Genomic DNA, 17,378 nt, shown 5'->3' on the forward strand with positions numbered 1-17,378 from the left:
GTGAAAAAAAAAAGAAAAGAAAAAAAAGAAAATGTTTTGTGAACTCTGAAGCCCTCCCTGTGCTATGACAGTAAATGTGCTCTGTGCTGACAGTGTGGAGAAGGCTCCGGGGGCCTGATCCCCTGGGAGAATAACCCTCAAGAGCCAGTCACGGACAGGCAGATTTTTATTGTGTAAAAATTTAAATATATTCATGAATTATATTTTCTGCTCCTCATTTTTCTGGCCCAGAAATTCTTCTGTGTCTATGGGATTTTTCCAAGAATTTTCCAGTGAGTTCCGTAAGAGAGCCATCCACTCTCCACTGAGCTTTTCCACCGCGTGATTGTACGGTAAATGTTTTCTCTGAGGAAACCTCGAATGACAGAGTAAAGAGAAAGAATTCTGGGCACCTGGGTGGCTCAGTCAGTTGAGCGTCCGACTTCGGCTCAGGTCGTGATCTCACCGTTCGTGAGTTCGAGCCCCGCGTCGGGCTCCGTGCTGACAGCTCAGAGTCTGGAGGCTGCTTCGGATTCCGTGTCTCCCTCTCTCTCTGTCCTCCCCCACTCATACTCTGTCTCTCTCTCAAAAATAAATGAAGGTTACCAAAAAAAAAAAATAAATAAAATAAAAATAGTCCCCATTGCGGGAGGTCCAGGTAGAGACGGGAATGGGGTCGGTGGGCTAACGACAAGAGGAAGATAAGTAGGACGCTGAAGGATGAAGGCTCGAAACGGAGAAGGTTAGGCTGGGTAAATCCCTGCAGAGTGTGGGCTGACGTGCCGAACTTTCCTTTATGCCGCCAGCAGCCCATCTGTCTTCATTGGTTTCTGTGTCTTCATCGCAGACTCCATGAAGTGTCTACTTGGCTTTCCTTTTCTCTCTTTTTTTTTTTTTTTAGCTTTTTATCTTAATGCCCTCCCAAAGGTAACAAAAGGAAGACCACTGGACCTGGATGCTGTTTGTGTGTGACATGCGTGGCAGGCAGGGGAGCAAGCTCGATTTCTGAGTGGATGTGAGCACGGGGATCCGTCTGTATGCATCCGAGCATATTTGTGTGTGCATCCGTGAATATGCGTGCATTTGTGGGGATAGCCACAGACACAACACACGTGCGCCTCTGTTCTGTACATCCTAACATGGAGAGGACACGTTGATGATAATGAGAAAGGGTGACAGGAAACCGTGAAAGTAAAATGCCTTCCAGCAGCCTTTACTGTTGCAACCCAAGTGCACGATGCAACTAACATTGGGTGTGCGGGGAGAGTCTGTGCCGTTCATCATTTAGAACAATAGTAGGAGTCACATATTAACAGGTTTAAGTGTCAGTAAGTGTCGAAAGATACAAATTCTCTATTGTTGGCAGCTCTTGGAATACCGGCCGGGTGTTTTCGTATTGTAGCCCTGCTGGCTTGGAGTTCAAAATGCTTTGGATGAAGAATGTTACAGAGTGTGCTCTCCGCGGCAGAAAACGTGCCCTGATTGTTTGTTTATTATTCCCGAGGACATTTGCAGGTCTGAACTATCACACGCAGAAAAGAAGCGCTTTGTTCGGGAAATACAGGAGGAGCGGCACGAGAAAATCGAATTAAGTGAAGAAACTTCGGGAGCCCATCTTTGATTGATGGTGCTTCTTACGTATTCTTCATGATTCCCTGTGAAGGCATAAAAACTATGAAATTGGATTTGGAAACTGGATTAAGACAAATGGCTCCTCAGACTTTTTTACTTTAGCTCTTTCCAATTTTCCTAGGAAAGCACATAGTCGCTATATAAAGAGTCTGTGTTTACTACATTAAATCTTCCTAAAAAGCGTGCCCTTGAGGCTTGATTTTAAGAATTAGTCTGGAAGATGCAGGGGCAGCCTACACCTGCTAACTGTGTTACAGTATTTGTCTTTAGATATTTTATGTGCACACTTGCTTTTATAGAGTGAGCAGAATACTGCTTTTCTTTTTCTCTTTCTCTTTTTTTTAATGCTTATTTTTGAGAGCGAGCGAGCATGCGAGCGAGTGAGCCGGGGCGGGGGGCGGGGGGGGGGGGAGAGAGAGAGGGAGACACAGAGGCAGAAGCGGGCTCCAGGCTCTGAGCTGTCACCACAGAGCCCGACGCGGGGCTCGAACTCACGAACCGTGAGATCGTGACCCGAGCTGAGGTCGGATGTTTAACTGACTGAGCCACCCAGGCATGCCCCTTGAATACTGTTTTTCTTTTTTTAATTTTTTTTTTTTAACATTTATTTATTTTTGAGAGAGAGAGAGACAGAGCATGAACGGGGGAGGGGCAGAGAGAGAGGGAGACACAGAATCGGAAACAGGCTCCAGGCTCTGAGCCATCAGCCCAGAGCCCGACGCGGGGCTCGAACTCACGGACCGCGAGATCGTGACCTGGCTGAAGTCGGACGCTCAACCGACTGCGCCACCCAGGCGCCCCTGAATACTGTTTTTCTTAAAAGTTTTTTCTGCCTGTGTCTCACCGTCGGCTTCTTTCTCCAGGTAGAGTTTACCGTCTTCCCATTTGAGCTATTGCTTTACTCCTCCAAATACTTTTTATCAGGGACTCGTAGGTGTTCACCTAGGAGTGAGGGACTCGTAGGTGCTCACTCGTGTGAACACCTACGAGTCCCTGTTCACTAGACTGTAAACGGCTAGAGAGAAGAAATTGTTTTATTTGTTGTAGCTCTAGCACAGAAGGCAAGGCCCTGAACATTACTTGTCGAACGAATGAATGAATCAGTCACTCAATCAGTCAGTCACTGAATCTGACACCTACCGTGTACCTGGCATTGTCTTAGACCCGAGGGAATGTGTGAGAAGTGTAAGACATGGCCAGATCTGCTCTGATGTCGTATAAAAATCTGGCTGAGGGTTAGGACAGCCTGAGTGAGGAAATCATATTGGATTACAACCCCAAAGAAGAACCCAAGAGTCCATAGTGATATCAATAGATAATTGAATGAATAAATAAATAAGAGAGGCAAAAGAATTCTCCTTACAGAAGAATTCAAGTTAATAAATAAATACATGAGAGGCATCATTAGAACTCCTCGCAGTAAGTGCCACAGGAAAGTTCCACGGATGGATGCTAGGATTGGTGGGCAAAAGATTAAGCAGAAACGGGATACGTGTAGCATTTTAAAGTATCTCCCTCCATGGGGCGCCTGGGTGGCGCAGTCGGTTAAGTGTCCGACTTCAGCCAGGTCACGATCTCGCGGTCCGTGAGTTCGAGCCCCGCGTCGGGCTCTGGGCTGATGTCTCAGAGCCTGGAGCCTGTTTCCGATTCTGTGTCTCCCTCTCTCTCTGCCCCTCCCCCGTTCATGCTCTGTCTCTCTCTGTCCCAAAAATAAATAAACGTTAAAAAAAAAAAAATTTAAAGTATCTCCCTCCAAAACATTTAGTAACTACAAAAAGGAATAGGTCTCTCTACCTGGAGAATCCTCACAGACATGCCTCCACTGAGCGATCAGGGTTAGCATTACCAGGAAACCATAGTTGACATTGTATGCCCCTTCACAGGAAATGCTGAGAAGGCCCCCGCGCCTCAGGCGACTGCCGTGGTGTTCTTCCCAGTCATGTGTAATCCCACTCTCCTCAAGAGAAAATATCCAACCCAGTCGAAGGACATTCTAGAAAACAGCTGACGAGTACTCTCCAGAAGTGTCATGGTCTTAACGATAAGGAAGGGTTGAGGAGCTGTACAGGTGAAAGGAGACCCAAGAGACAGGATGTGTCCATGTCGTGTGAAAGCCTAGATTGGTTCCCGAGACACAAAAAGGACATGAGTGGAAAACCGGTGACATCGTCATAAATTCTGTGATTTGGTTGGTAGTGTTGACCACGTTTAATATCCTATGATTATGTAAGACTTGAACATAAAGGAACGCCTAGTGTTAGGGACAAGGCAAGTGTGTACTATTTTTGCAACTGTCTATAGATCTAAATTTATCTTTGTGACAATCTAGCTGGGGACACAACACCAATCCGCAAGAAGCAATTTCGGAACGATAGGTGACAGCGTGCAACCGAGAATCCGTGGTGGGGGGTGGGGGCACGTGAGGGCCATTGAGCGCTGAGAAGAAGGGGGCATAGCTGGGGGCACAGGGGTCAGGACAGGTTTCATAGGAGAAGCGCCTTGAGAGGAGGTGTAGAGATGACGGGGGGAGGGGGGGACACACAGGGAGGGGTCCAGGAGCAGGGACACAGGCTCAGGGGAGGGACGCAGGCGACCTGGGTGGGGTAGGTGGAGAGGCTGGCCGAGGGATGTGGGTGTCATTGCTGGAGGGCAGCAGGAAAGAAAGCTGGGCCCCTCTGGGGAAGACAGAGCAGAGGGTCATGAAGATGTGGCAGACGGGGAGGTGACACAGAGTTCCAAGTTCTTGCTCCAGAAAGTGCCGCCATGAGACAGTACGCATGGGAAACCGGTGACAGGGTATCCAGGTGGCTGGGATTTGGGAAAGAGGAAGCCAGGTGAGTTAGGAGTTAGAAATAGGTAATGAGACCTTGCAGATGACGACGCCCTGGAGCCGCCACCCAGAGATGGTCAACTCCACTGTAGTTTCCACCATCGCCACGGCTGGGGAGCCTATGGGCGGCGTCTCCTTCGAGCTGTTGGTAGACAAAGCAAGGGGAGAAAGGATTTGGGTATAAAGGTTCCTGCCTTCACAGGATTATTCTGGGATTTACGTGCCGGGGAGGTGACGTCACACGCCATAATGGCACCGGCCGCAAATCCGCCTCTGGGGAGAAACTTGATGATGAGACTCTCATGCCGAAGCACTCGGGTCCTGGCATCTCGTCCGCGGCAAATGCTGGACCCAACACAAGCGGTTCCCAGTTTTTCGTGTGCGCTGCCAAGACTGAGTGGTTGGATGGTAAGCGTGTGGTCTTTGGCAAGGTGAGGGAGGGCAGGAACCTTGTGGAAGGCTGTGGAAGGCTTTGGGTCCAGGGCCGGCAAGACCAGCAAGAAGGTCACCATTGCTGACTGAGCAGATCTGAAAAGTCTAACTTGTGTTTTATCTTAACCACCCGACTGTTTCTTCTGCGGCTCAGGAGAGCACCCCCTCACCCTCACCTGCTCGAAATGTCCTGTAATCGTTGTGCTCTCGTGCGTATAGTTCAGCGGGTTTCGTGTTTTTTCCTTCCTCCCCTCCGCATCTAGCCGGATTGCAGAGTTAAGTGCCTGACAATGAAGTGAAAAAATAGCAACAAAGAAATACGTCGTGAGAAGCAATTCGTCCGAGGCCTGGAGTGGGAGGGATGGGGAATCAGAAGAGGAGTAGGCATCGTATCTAAAAGCATGTCAAGAGGTAGACTCCTAGAACGTAGGGATGGGTGGATGTGGGGCACGAGGAGGGAGAAGTCACAACAATGATTCCCGGGTCAAGCTCACAAGACAGGTGCCGCTGGTGTCCGTAATTGAAATAATTCATTCAGCAGATATTTCAGTGCCTACGTTGAGGCATTCTGTATTCTAGGTAAAGGAGGATGAGAAAGAGTGTAAATGCGATGTTTCCCTATGAAACACAAGCAGGAAAGCCCGTGGCTTGAGCTGGACTGAATGACTTCACAGATGACCGGCTCAGACCCACATATGGTGGTGGGGGCGGCAGGGGGGGGGAGGGGTCTCTGTCCTCCAGTTAAAAAGAAGGGAGGGGATTGCTGTCTTCCTAGCAGCAGCCGTGAACGGCGTCAGGATATTTTTCAAGTTGGCGCTTTTCTGTGCTTAATAAAGATGTCAAGCCTACTGTTCAGACTCTACTCACCAAAAAACTCTCTCTAGTAAATCACCATTCTACTTAGGAAAAGCTCACACGTACTCTTTTAACTCTGCCAAGATAGAGATCCCTGGGTCCCAGCGGTCCTAAATACGAAAGCTAAAATACCGTAAAAGCACGATGAACTTGACGGAAGAAAAAATGGAAAGTTAAGTTTGTGTGCTGAAGTTTCGAGCTCCTGCTTTTCAGGCACTGTGTCTTGGGGACTTGTTTTATATACTGGTGTCCATTGAGCAGACCCTGAATTAATGTTCTCCTGGACGGGTTTGGCTATGTCATTCTTCTGTTGGGCTTGTCCCTTCTCCGTGTTACTTAGGACGGGGTTTCTGTATCCTTTATTCCTTTGCGTTCATCAGAGGCTTCACAGATTTCCACCCATACCTCAAAAATGACTATACAAAAATGTCCATTGCTCTCACAGTTGACATTTCAGTTATGTTTCTTAAAAACTGAGCACTGACCCCCCTTTTTGGTATCTATCCGTGATTAGGCTAAATAGACATTTTACTGAGAATAGGAAACTAAAGAGAAAGTTAACCCCTTTTACGGTTAACTGTAAATGGAGGTCACTTGTATCCTGGCAAGCATGGAATTGAGGTGGTTCTGATTCGGGTCCAGAACGAAGCATCCTGTGTCACCTTTGCAGCACGTTAACTTAAGCTGCAGGTATCTTCTGAATGGCGAGAACGCTCCGTGAAATGTGAATGGCCTACGCTGTATTTAAGACATGGTTTCAATGGCGATGTGTCTCCTCGTACGAATAGACATCTCGTGTGTAATGTAAGAAGGAGTTCGTCTTTTATAGAGTCGACCCTGGTAGTGACAGAGCACTCTGCGAGGTGACCACGAGGTCCCCTCTGTGGGCCCGTTGTGGAAGCCTATACGTGCAAACTAGGAGCGTAAAGGGCCTTTTTATGTTCGTTGTGTCGACTTCACTATTGTTTTCATAGGGAACGCAGTTCTAAATTGTAATTGCAGTTCTAAATTGAATTGCGTTAAATTGTAATGGTTCTATAGGAAGGTTCCACGTACAGGTGCTTACCCTGTCCCATGAGTCTTTCCACAGCGCCATATAATACAGGCCAGTCTGCACCACCCCCTTCTCAGAGCGCCTGGTGCAATTGAGTAGAGTGCATTTCCTACAGTGGGTGTCCGGTTGTCCTTTGGTGGCAGAAGTGGGAGTCGTATGCTGAGCTCAGGGAACCATTCCGGACTTATTCTCGAAAGTTGTGAGGCGAAGGCAGACAGAACCTCAGCCCGGTGACCCCGCAGCAGAGCCTCTTAGGCATTGAGAAACTTACCGGGCTATCCTTTGTCACAGAGTTCTTGGGTGCGTGTTATGCAGATTAGTTCTTTTATTTTATTTTTTTTTTAATTTTTTTTAACGTTTATTTATTTTTGAGACAGAGAGAGACTCTTTTATTTTTTAGGATGCCCCACGGGAAGCACGGGAAGCACATGGTCATGTAATCTAGTGGACCTTTTACAAATGCAACAGAGAGACGAGGGTGGAAAGTGCCGGATAATTGCTTTGGAAGAAACAAGCATAGAAAGCCAAGTTTTAGGAATGAACCAAATCTGTAAGGTTAGATCTGAATTTAGAGTTTGTGCAGTCCCCTGTGGCATTGAATAATGAAATAAGGGGGAGACTTAACAGAGCAAGAGGTGGGTGTGGTTACACATTCCTTCCTTTCTTCACTGTCTCCACTGTTATCTCCCCTTTCGCATCAAAAGTAAGTTAAATGAATGAGAATGAAGCGAGCAAGCTGTTTTAACAACTTTCAAGTGCTGTCACTTGTGTGAATTTTGTCATGACAACAACATGATTCTGGTTTTCTTGCCCAGTACACATGCTTTTGCGACCCTAACCTACTCATGAAATCTGCAAATAATGGGAAAAAGACTTCCTAGGAAAGAGAAAAATGGCTGATAAAAAAAAAAAAAAAAAATCCTGCTCTTGGCTCTGTGGGTGAGGCCCTGAGATGCCCAGAGTCTGGTTGGCTGAGCAGGGCACTTAAAGTAGGGTTAATGATGTAACTAGTTTACTTACCCAGTTCCCCAAGTAGATTCGATGGAAGGGGAGGGGTTTCTCATGTTTTAAATATATCAACCACAGTGAAGGAAGTAGAAAACTGGAAGCATTATAACAGCTCAGCAGTGTGGGGCCATTCATTTTAGAGAGACACCATCTGCGTAGATTTTTCAGGGTAGGTCAACATAGAGGACCTTTTCCTGAGATGCAGCAAAGCACAGAGGACACGGAGAGCAAGAATGTGGCATTCCAACACCCCAGCTTGTCAGAGTTCACTTCCGGTGTTCACGGTGGGGGTGGAGACCTCCACCTGGCGATGATCCCCAGATCCAGGGTCTTTCCATCTTATGGCTCAGCCGTTCCCTAAGGTCAGTGGGAGACCAGAAGGTTCTTCTGCAGCCAGTTTGACCAGCAGTTGTGGGGGAAGTGAGGCAGTGAAAGATCTCGCTGGAGGCTTGTTACGCTCTCGTTCATGTTCCCTTGGCCAGATTTAGTCAGGTGGGCACACCTAACCGCGGGGAATGCCGGGAAATGCCAACCTTAACGCTTGGGAGGTCAGGGAAGTGTGTGGAACACTAGCCAGCCTCTGCCACAGCTGGGTACCTTCTCGAGCCTGATGTCAGCCTTTACATCCGGTCCAGCCGTGCCCTGGGGGCATACCTGCGTTGAGTACCCGGTATTTCCAGGACACCCCGCCCCTGTCCTGGCAAAATCAGGGGCCTGCTGAGTCGGTGTGTCAGGACCCTTTTTTTTTTTTTTACATATTTTTTTAATGTTTACTTTTTTTTGAGGAAGAGAGAGAGACAGAGTGCGAGGGGGGAGGGACAGAGAGAGAGGGAGACACAGAATCGGAAGCAGGCTCCAGGCAATGAGCTGTCAGCACAGAACCCCACACGGGGCTCGAACTCGTGAACCATGTGTGAGATCATGACCTGAGCCCAAGTTTCATGGACGCTTAACCCACTGAGCCACCCAGGTGCCCCAGGACCCTTTATCCTTCACACCGGTCTTCCTGTGAACACACATTCCCTGATGTCATCTTCAGCGGCGGAGGGAAGGGGGGCGGGAAGAGCAAGTAATCATGAGTGGCCCCACATGGAAAGACGAGGAAGCTTCTAAACACGGCCACTAGAGGATGGCATCCTCACCACCATCCTGGGCTTTATCTGTGCCGATTGGTGAGGAAACCGCTTCTACCGAAGTTCTTCGAACTGCACCATCTGGGAGCCGAGTCCTATTAACATAACTAAATTCCAAAGGAATTCCTGAAATCATCTCAGTCCTTCCAAATGTCCCAGTGTCTGTGTTCTGTCCTCAGGGCTGCGTTGTAGCCCCATTCTGCTCTCCGGAGCTTGTATCTCCCACCAAACTCTGAAACAGGTGTTTACTGAACTGAACTATTGGTAAGCTTTTGATGTCACATGACAAAAAACAAGAAGGGGAGTTTGGGGAAGGGGGGTTGGGGTTAACTGTATAAAATTATTTCGGTGCTCTATTACATAGGTTGGGATGAAGTATTTAGATGGGAGGTTGGGGCAAAGTTGGGGGGTGGGAGGAAGTCTATACAGAGAGGAAGGCAGGGGCACCTGGGCGGCTCAGTCAGTTAAGCGTCCGACTTCGGCTCAGGTCATGATCTCACGGTTCATGGGTTCGAGCCCCACATCGGGCTCTGTGCTGACAGCTCGGAGCCTAGAGCCTGCTTCGGATTCTGTGTCTCCCTCTCTCTCTGCCCCTCCCCAGCTCATACTCTGTGTGTGTGTCTCTCTCTCTCAAAAATAAACATTAAAAGCATGCATAAATAAATAAATAAATGAGAGAGGCAGGCAGATGCCAGAAAAACTTAGGAAGTTCCAGGTCAAGAAGAAGAAATGTCCTTCTTCTCCCCGACCTGCTCTGGATTCCTGTACCTCCTGTTCCCTGCCCGCCACAGGAACAGCTTGCTTGAGAGCTGTCAGTACCGAAATTTGTCTGCATCACGGGCTTAATAGCTCTTGTTTGCCTTCCTACAAAACCGAGCACTATTTATAAACTTTGCTTCTCTGAGAAAACGAGTTTGGGGTTCCAACCAACTGACTTACAAATGAACTTTCTGTACACAGCTCATTCATAAATTGAGGACTGCTTGTACTGGGCTGGTAACCCAGAGATAACATTTATCTGTGCTTTATCAGTACGGGCTTGTCAAGCTAACTTATGTTTACTCTTCTCTGCATTTGTTTTCATGATAGCCTTGCTCTTAAAATTTAATACTGTATGTTTGGAGAAACATTTCCTTTGGAGGTGCCTCACCTATTCTTGTGAATTGGAATGGTGATTTCATTTTATCTACCAATTTATCTTTAGTAGGATTCATGGCTATGAAAATCTTTTGTGCAGGGAGTCTGTAAATTGTAGAAAAATTGAGAACGATTTAAAGGAAGTAGGGGAAAGAAAGAATTCTTTTCTTGTATTACCCCGGGTTGTCAGATATCTTGCAATGTAATTACTGTGTTGGTTTGTAAAGGTTAAAGAACGCTGAAGTTTATAATTCCCTTTTGCGTATGTGTTCCACGCATACAGGGGAAAAATCTGACACATCAAAACAACATAAAGCAAAAGTTCTGAGCATTTTATGGTTTGTCAACACATAGACATACATAATTCGTGGATTTTTATATTTGTTTTTACAAATACCCGATGAGTCAGTTATTTGTTCATGGAGCCGATTTGCAGATTACAAACTTTGTTTATTGCAAATCTGTTTGTAGGTGTAATGCATGCACAGAGCTGTTCTTGGTGGCATCATATTGTAACGCAAAAAGGTAAAAACCCTGGTCTTAGAGATGCTCCTTCTTAGGAAGCGTACAACCCATATCCAAGTAAAAAATTCTGCTCTTAGCAGAGCAGCTGACAGAATATGATCACAGATGTTACTGATGCTGTTCTGTTAGAAAGCAGAAATAGAATGCCTAGGACAGGGCAAGATTGTCATAGATTGTCAAGGTGATGTGCTGCTGTATTAAAAAGAATACTTTGTTCCCCCCTCACAGTGCACCCCTGCAATGGTAGGAAACTGTTTTGGCTCTTAATCTGCTTTGCACTTGAGGCTCAGATTCCGATACTGGTGTAGTTAAAATTTAGTGACTAGCAGTCATGTTTAATGGTCTTCCCCTTCTGTTTAAAACCGTACTGTGGCCCTGGCTAGAAACATTTCCTTTTAGTTTCAAGTTTATGTATTCTGTTGTATCTTTGGCTGATTTTTCTTTCCTGTCAAAACTATGAGAATAATTTTGATGTCATGATCTTCCTGCCCTCTCCAGCCTGCAATCACTTTCCCCCAAATTGTCCTTGTAGATTTCAGGACACCTTTGTATTAAATGATCAGTCATTGACTAATACCCTTGAAAGGATTTTACAGAAGCTGAACTGCCAAGCTGTAGTTTAACACAAAGAAGCCCCCGTGAGCGTGAAAGAAAGCCCTTTATGAACTGTAGAGTAGTGCGGAAAAGTCAGGCATTATAATTAAATACTGTCAGGTTATTACTGAGCATTGACTGTCAAAACATGTAAAAGACAACGTATATTTTCCCATAGGTACACTGCTTATAATATTTTGAGAGTAGCTAGAAGTTACTCCAATACTATAAGGGAGTATCTGGCAGGGAAAGAAGGGTGAGGAATCCAGAGTTTTAAAAGGCCAACAAAAATCATTAATTAAGGGAGAACTCTTGAAGCTACCTCTTTAAGACCCCACTGGAAACCTGACACCATCTGAATTTCTCTCCTCCTCATCCAAACAAAAGCAGAATAGGAGCTTGTACTTCTTTCTGGATGCAAAAACATGAAATGCTGAATGTTAGAAGAGAAATAATTAAGTTTAATGGATTTCTGTTTTATGACCAGCTCAAGTTTACAGCTTTCTAGATATCTGGAGAGACGCGAAAGCTTTATTGTTGTTATTCACCTTACCTCTTATATAATCTTGCTCTTAATTTCCAATGTCATGAAAAATACTTTTTCTCTCTTTCTGGACACTTCGCCCCCACCCTCCTACCCCCCCGCCAGCACCCTGCCAGAGAAAAAGAGTCTGTAGTTTTCAGCACTGATGCTGCTTGGATTCATTTGTAGATGAAACACACCAAGTGGGGTGGGAACTTCTTCATGAAAATTGGGCCCAATGGGCTACGTGACAGTCACTCAACATGCTTGTCTTAGTAGAAATTTATCTTTTACAGCTGACACGCCATTGAGCAGAGTAACCTGTTATAAAACGTGGCACTTAATCATTTGTGTTGTGTCTTCAGCCCTGAACATCAAAGCTGAAACATATGAAGCGACGTTCTTGACCTTTAAAGAGACTTCATTAACCCTGTGTATTAAAATGGTTTTCGATGAAAGTCTTTGAGAAACGCTTTCGTAGTTGATTTCTGGAATGCTCGGAGAGTAAAGGCAGTTTGTGTGTGGGGGGGGGAGGAGTTGGGGGGGGTCAAAAGCCAACATTACCCACAGACCTTACAGAGTCATGCCGAAATAATAATAATTGTTGTTGTTACTGTGATGATGATTATTATTGCAAATGAGTAAATTGGCATTCTGATTTCTTAGTTTGAGTATTCCCTGAAAATCACTGTTGCCTCGTGTGGGAAAGGTGGACTTCCTGGAACCAATAATATTATGGAGGTCGAGGTGCAGGCAGTTATTGGCGTGTTTATCAGATAAACCAGACATCAAATGGGCCATGGGCTGTGGTTCTTCAGTACATTATCCTGGCAATTTTTATTCCCTGAAGAAAATCATGGTGCCTGTTAACCAGAGTAGTTTGGATGGCTTTTAGGTACCCCGTTCCCATGATTTGGAGAAGCCAGAAGGCAAGGCTCCAGAGCACCCCCTCAGTATTTTTTCATAAGCTTTAAACTGGGCATGAAAAGGCCTGTCCACTTCAAAGCTTTTGCCTGGGAAGATCAAGCAGAGATTGATTTTTAGCCACTGTGCTCATGGGGGAACAGAATGCAGTAGCCAGGATTGAAAGAAGCAGATAGAAAGAAAAAGCGAAGTAAGCTCTCGGGCACCCACCTGACAGTGTCTCCAGAGGAAAAGGATCGATACCTTCTGATATTCATAGTTAAAGAAAGGGCTGGAATTCTACCTTGCGTATGCTCTACCCATCAGGACCTCTCCCCCAGGGAAGACAAATATTCTTTATTCAGGAAATGGGAAGCAGGAAACGTTAAGGGCTGTCTGGCAGGTCGTTTTGCTACATTCACAGAGTTGTGCCTTTGTCACCTGCCCCCGAAGGAAACCTTCTAGACATTAGCAGTCACTTCCCATTTTCCCCCAAGCCTTCACCCCCAGCTCCTGACAACCACCCATCTGTTTTCTCTCTTTGTAGCTTGGACTCTCCTAGACATTTCGTGTAAATAGAATCACACGGGATGTGGGCTTTTGTGCCCAGCTGCTTTCACTTAGATCATGTTTCCAAGCTCCATTCTCACGGTGGCAGGTAGCAGGTCGGTGGCTGGTTTCTGCAGCCCTTCCTTGCTCTGACTGAATAATATTCCACAGGAGGCATGTACCACATCTTGCTTATCCACGCGTGAGTTGATAGCCATTGGAAGTGCTTCTACTTTTGGCGTTACACGAATAATGCTGCTGTGAACGTTCCCAAACTAGCTTCTGTGTGGGCATGTTTTCATTTCTCTGTGCAGCTTACTTTTTTTCCAGGTTTATTTACGAAAGAAAGAGAGAGCGTGTGCACGGTGCGGGGGGGGGGGGGGGGGGGTGGGGACAGAGAGAGAGGGAGAGAGAGAATCCCAAGCAGGCTTCCGACACGGGACTCGAGCTCATGAACCGTGAGACCATGACCTGAGCCAAAATCAAGAGTCGAACACTTAACTGACCGAGCCACCCAGGCGCCCCATCTGTGTTGCTTAGAAGACATTAAATGATGTTTTTTTTCCTTTTCATACATCGGTTTGCTTCACTACGGTCTCTTCTTATCTATCTCACTCTCCTCAAAATAATTTTCCTGAAGAAGGTGGTTGTAGAACAGCAAGAACCTCAATTAATTTGTTTACTAATCACCAACCACCAGACTCTCTCCTAAGCACCCCACATGTGTTCCGGCATTTCTCAGATGGCCTTACTTTCCAGACACCACGGAGGGGGTTTCGACGGGCTCCGGGCTCCCCTAAAGCCTGAAGCTATGCAGCCGGGATGTGGGAGGAGCTGGGATTTGGACCCGTATCCATTGCTCTCTTAATCGCAGAACTCTCTGCTGCCTTCCTCATCATAAGATTAACCCACCTGTTCAGGCACCTGTTCACCTCTCAGAGCGTTCTTCTTTTCATGAGCCTCCCTCTGACTTGGCCATGGAAAGCAAGAAATGTGGTTCAAGACTCTTTATCGGGTGCCCCCCCTCTTCCTTGACAGAATGACCATTTCCCTCTCTGTTTGAGTGAGATGCTCAGTTCCAGCCTGGCTCTTTTTTTTATTATTACATTTTTTAATGTTTGTTTATTTTTGAGAGAGAGAAAGAGAGAGAGAGAGAGAGAGAGAGAGAGAGAGAGAGAGAGGATCCAAACTGGGTTCTGGTGATAACAGCACAGAGTGGACTTGAACTCACAAACCATGATGAGATCATGGCCTGAGCCGAAGTCGGACGCTCAACCGACTGAGCCACCCAGGGACCCCCACTCTCTGTCTCCTCACCTTAACCTCACCTCCTTCGTGCCAGTCCCGCACATACTGCCACACCCATGACCTGTTTATCAATTCGATCCAACCTGCTATGCACCTGCCGAAATCTCAGAATCTCAAACAAGGCCACTCCCTTCTCTGGGCACAGCCTGGGGCCGCCTGCTTTTTCTCCCCTCCCCCGACCTCCCCTTCCCAGTCTCTTCAAAACCTATCATCACTCCTGCCTTCTGCACAAGAATATTTATTCCTCTTGTTTTTTGGAAATCTCGAGACGTAAATCCTTCACCTGTCTCTTCTCTTCAGTTCTGTGCCAGTCCCACGGCTCGAGCATTCCAGTGGGTCTGACCTCCAGTATCAGATACGCCACACCAGATACCCAAGGCATCAGGAACTCAGAGGAGTCTTTTTGGAGGCTACCCAAGAGTTTATAGAATTCTTCTGATTTTATGCTTTCAGCAGTTTCTCTAAGTCGTATACAAGCTACCCTAATTCTCACTCCCGTTCCCTCCTTCATGAACGTAGAAGAGAACATAAAAATGTCATTTGTCTCATCTGTAGAGAGGATAGATTTTGGACTAAAATCAAGTTGGGGGTTACCTGTGAATTTCAGCAACCCCTGCGCTCATGGCTGTCATGGCTAAGGAGGCATACAGGGGAAGCCTTGCCCGCTCTTTTGTGATGATAGATGTGTGTCGAAGGGAATCCGAACGTTCCACTTGACAGAAGAGGTTACAAACAAATGGATTTGCTACAGGCTCCGCGAGAGAGGTAAAATGAGGAGTTTTGGTGGAGTCTGAAACCCTTCACTTTGGCTGGCCCATCACTGCTCACCAGGCTGTTCTGCCTGAGTGCACAGGGCTCCTTCGGAGGGGAGTCAGAGAGGGGACGGGTGGGTACAGATGGGTGACCATCCTTCTATCTTTACCCTCCTCTCCCCACCCCCTTAGAACGAGCACATTAAGGGAATGTCTGGTGAATTCACTATAGTGTTTATCAGGACATTTTTACAGCTGTTTTGTTCTGAATTTAACCGATGGCCAATGAGAGACTTAATAATTCAAGTGAGTAGAAATAGGCAAAATTGGTCTGTTTTGTATCCTGAGGATAAATCTAAACAAACCTACCTAGTTGGGACGCGTCCAGCTGTCGCAGCAGCCCCATTTGAATGAATTATGAATGAATTGTGAAAATCCATCTGGTCTCGGAGGGTAGTCCTGCCCACTCTGGAGGTACGGGGGCGCTGGGGTGGGGGAAGGTGGCCTTACAAAAGCCCCACGTGTAGGAGGCTTCACGCAATGCATCTGTTTTGCAGAAGTTGAATTGGTCTCCTGGATGGTCACTTGGGAGGACTTTTGTATAACTATGTTTTTCTTAAATATGCCTATATTAAAAATAACCCCCAGATCTCTTGAAAATTAGATCCCATATTTTGTTCATTTCGTATCCGTGTCCTTGCCATACTTGTTTTCTTTCTTTTAACCACAAATTTGTCTTAAATCACTAAACGTATAGAAGGGGCACAGTAGATGTCCACAGAAAACTAAGTCTCTTGTTTCTGTCTCCGAGGCATCCAGATTCGCTCCTGGAAGCAAGCTCCATTAACATTTTCTTTCTTACCATTACCGTTATTTTGAAATACCGTTCGGATTGTTTTATAACTGTATAAGCAAAACTGGGTTCTTGTTTTTTTTAAACAATGTTTACACCATACAAACTATTCTGCTCTTTGCCCTTTTTTTTTTTTTTTTAACCTAACTGTGTATCCTGGAGTATCTTTTTGTTAGAACGTAGAGAGTAGCCTTATTCTTTATAATATCTAAATTGTATTCCATTGTATGGTCCTGCCACACTTTATTGAGTCCCACATTGACGGACGTCTGCGTGTTTCCAATTATCTGCTACTATGAACAAAGCTTCGGTGAATTACTTTCTATAAATAGCATTTGATATGTCAGCAAGGATCTCTGGAGGAGAAATTACTCAAGTGGAATCAAAAGGAATGTGCAGCTTTAATTTTGGTAAACCTTGCCAAATTGCCCTCCAATTTGGCGCTCTGTACCAATGCGTGCTCCCACTAGAGCTGCGTGAGTGTGCCTTTTCTCCACAGACAGTGTGATTAAACTTTGTGGTCTTTGCCAACCCAAGAGGTGAAAAAATACTATCTTTTAGTAGCTTTTAATGTGACTTTGCTCATTATAGCGATGATTGAATATGTTTTCACATGTTTAAGTGCCATTCTCGTTTGCTTTTCTAAAAAATGTACGTTCACATTCATTGCCCGCGTTTTACTGGGTTTTTGGTCTTTCCATCGAATCGATTTTTAGGAGCACTTAGGAGCTCAGGAAAACTAGTCCTTTTGTCTTGTACTTTTTTTATTTATCTGTTTGTTTTTTTGATCTATCTTTTTTCATGCGGGATTTGTTTTTAAAATTATGTTGCCTTATCAGATTTTTTTTTTTTTTTTGGCTTTTAACTTTTTGATATACTTAGGCCTTCTCCAGTCGAACATTATATTTTAAAAAAATGGTTTCCTGGGTTTTTGCTGAGTATTTTTTAAATCATACCTTTTATTGAGGTATAATACACGTACCATACAATGTACTCTTTTACTGTGCACTATTTAGTGGTTTTAGTGCATTTACAGAGTTATGTAACCATCACCACAATCTAATTTCAAAACGTTTTCATCATCCCTCAAAGAAACCCCGTCCCCATCAGCGTACCCCATACCCTCCCTCCCCAGCCCTCAGTAACCACTAATCTGCTTTCTTCATTGGTTGTGCCTATTTGGAAGCTTTCATATAAGGAGAATCGTATCACATTTAGTCCTCTATGGCTGGCTTCTTCTACGTAGCATCATATTTTCACAGTACTTTCTAGGATTTTTATGTTCCTCAGTAGTATTTAATTGTTTTTCAT

General features: G+C 45.6%; 1 protein-coding gene and 1 pseudogene across 11 annotated transcripts in view; both read left to right on the forward strand.

The window, feature by feature from the left end:
* Nucleotides 1-17,378, forward strand: part of ATXN1 (ataxin 1) — a 424,117-nt gene that overhangs the window by 172,164 nt on the left and 234,575 nt on the right. The window lies entirely within an intron of this gene.
* LOC123608004 lies at nucleotides 4,095-7,121 on the forward strand (annotated as a pseudogene).

This window comes from Leopardus geoffroyi, chromosome B2 (genome assembly GCF_018350155.1).
Source record: "Leopardus geoffroyi isolate Oge1 chromosome B2, O.geoffroyi_Oge1_pat1.0, whole genome shotgun sequence".
Lineage (NCBI taxonomy): Eukaryota > Metazoa > Chordata > Mammalia > Carnivora > Felidae > Leopardus > Leopardus geoffroyi.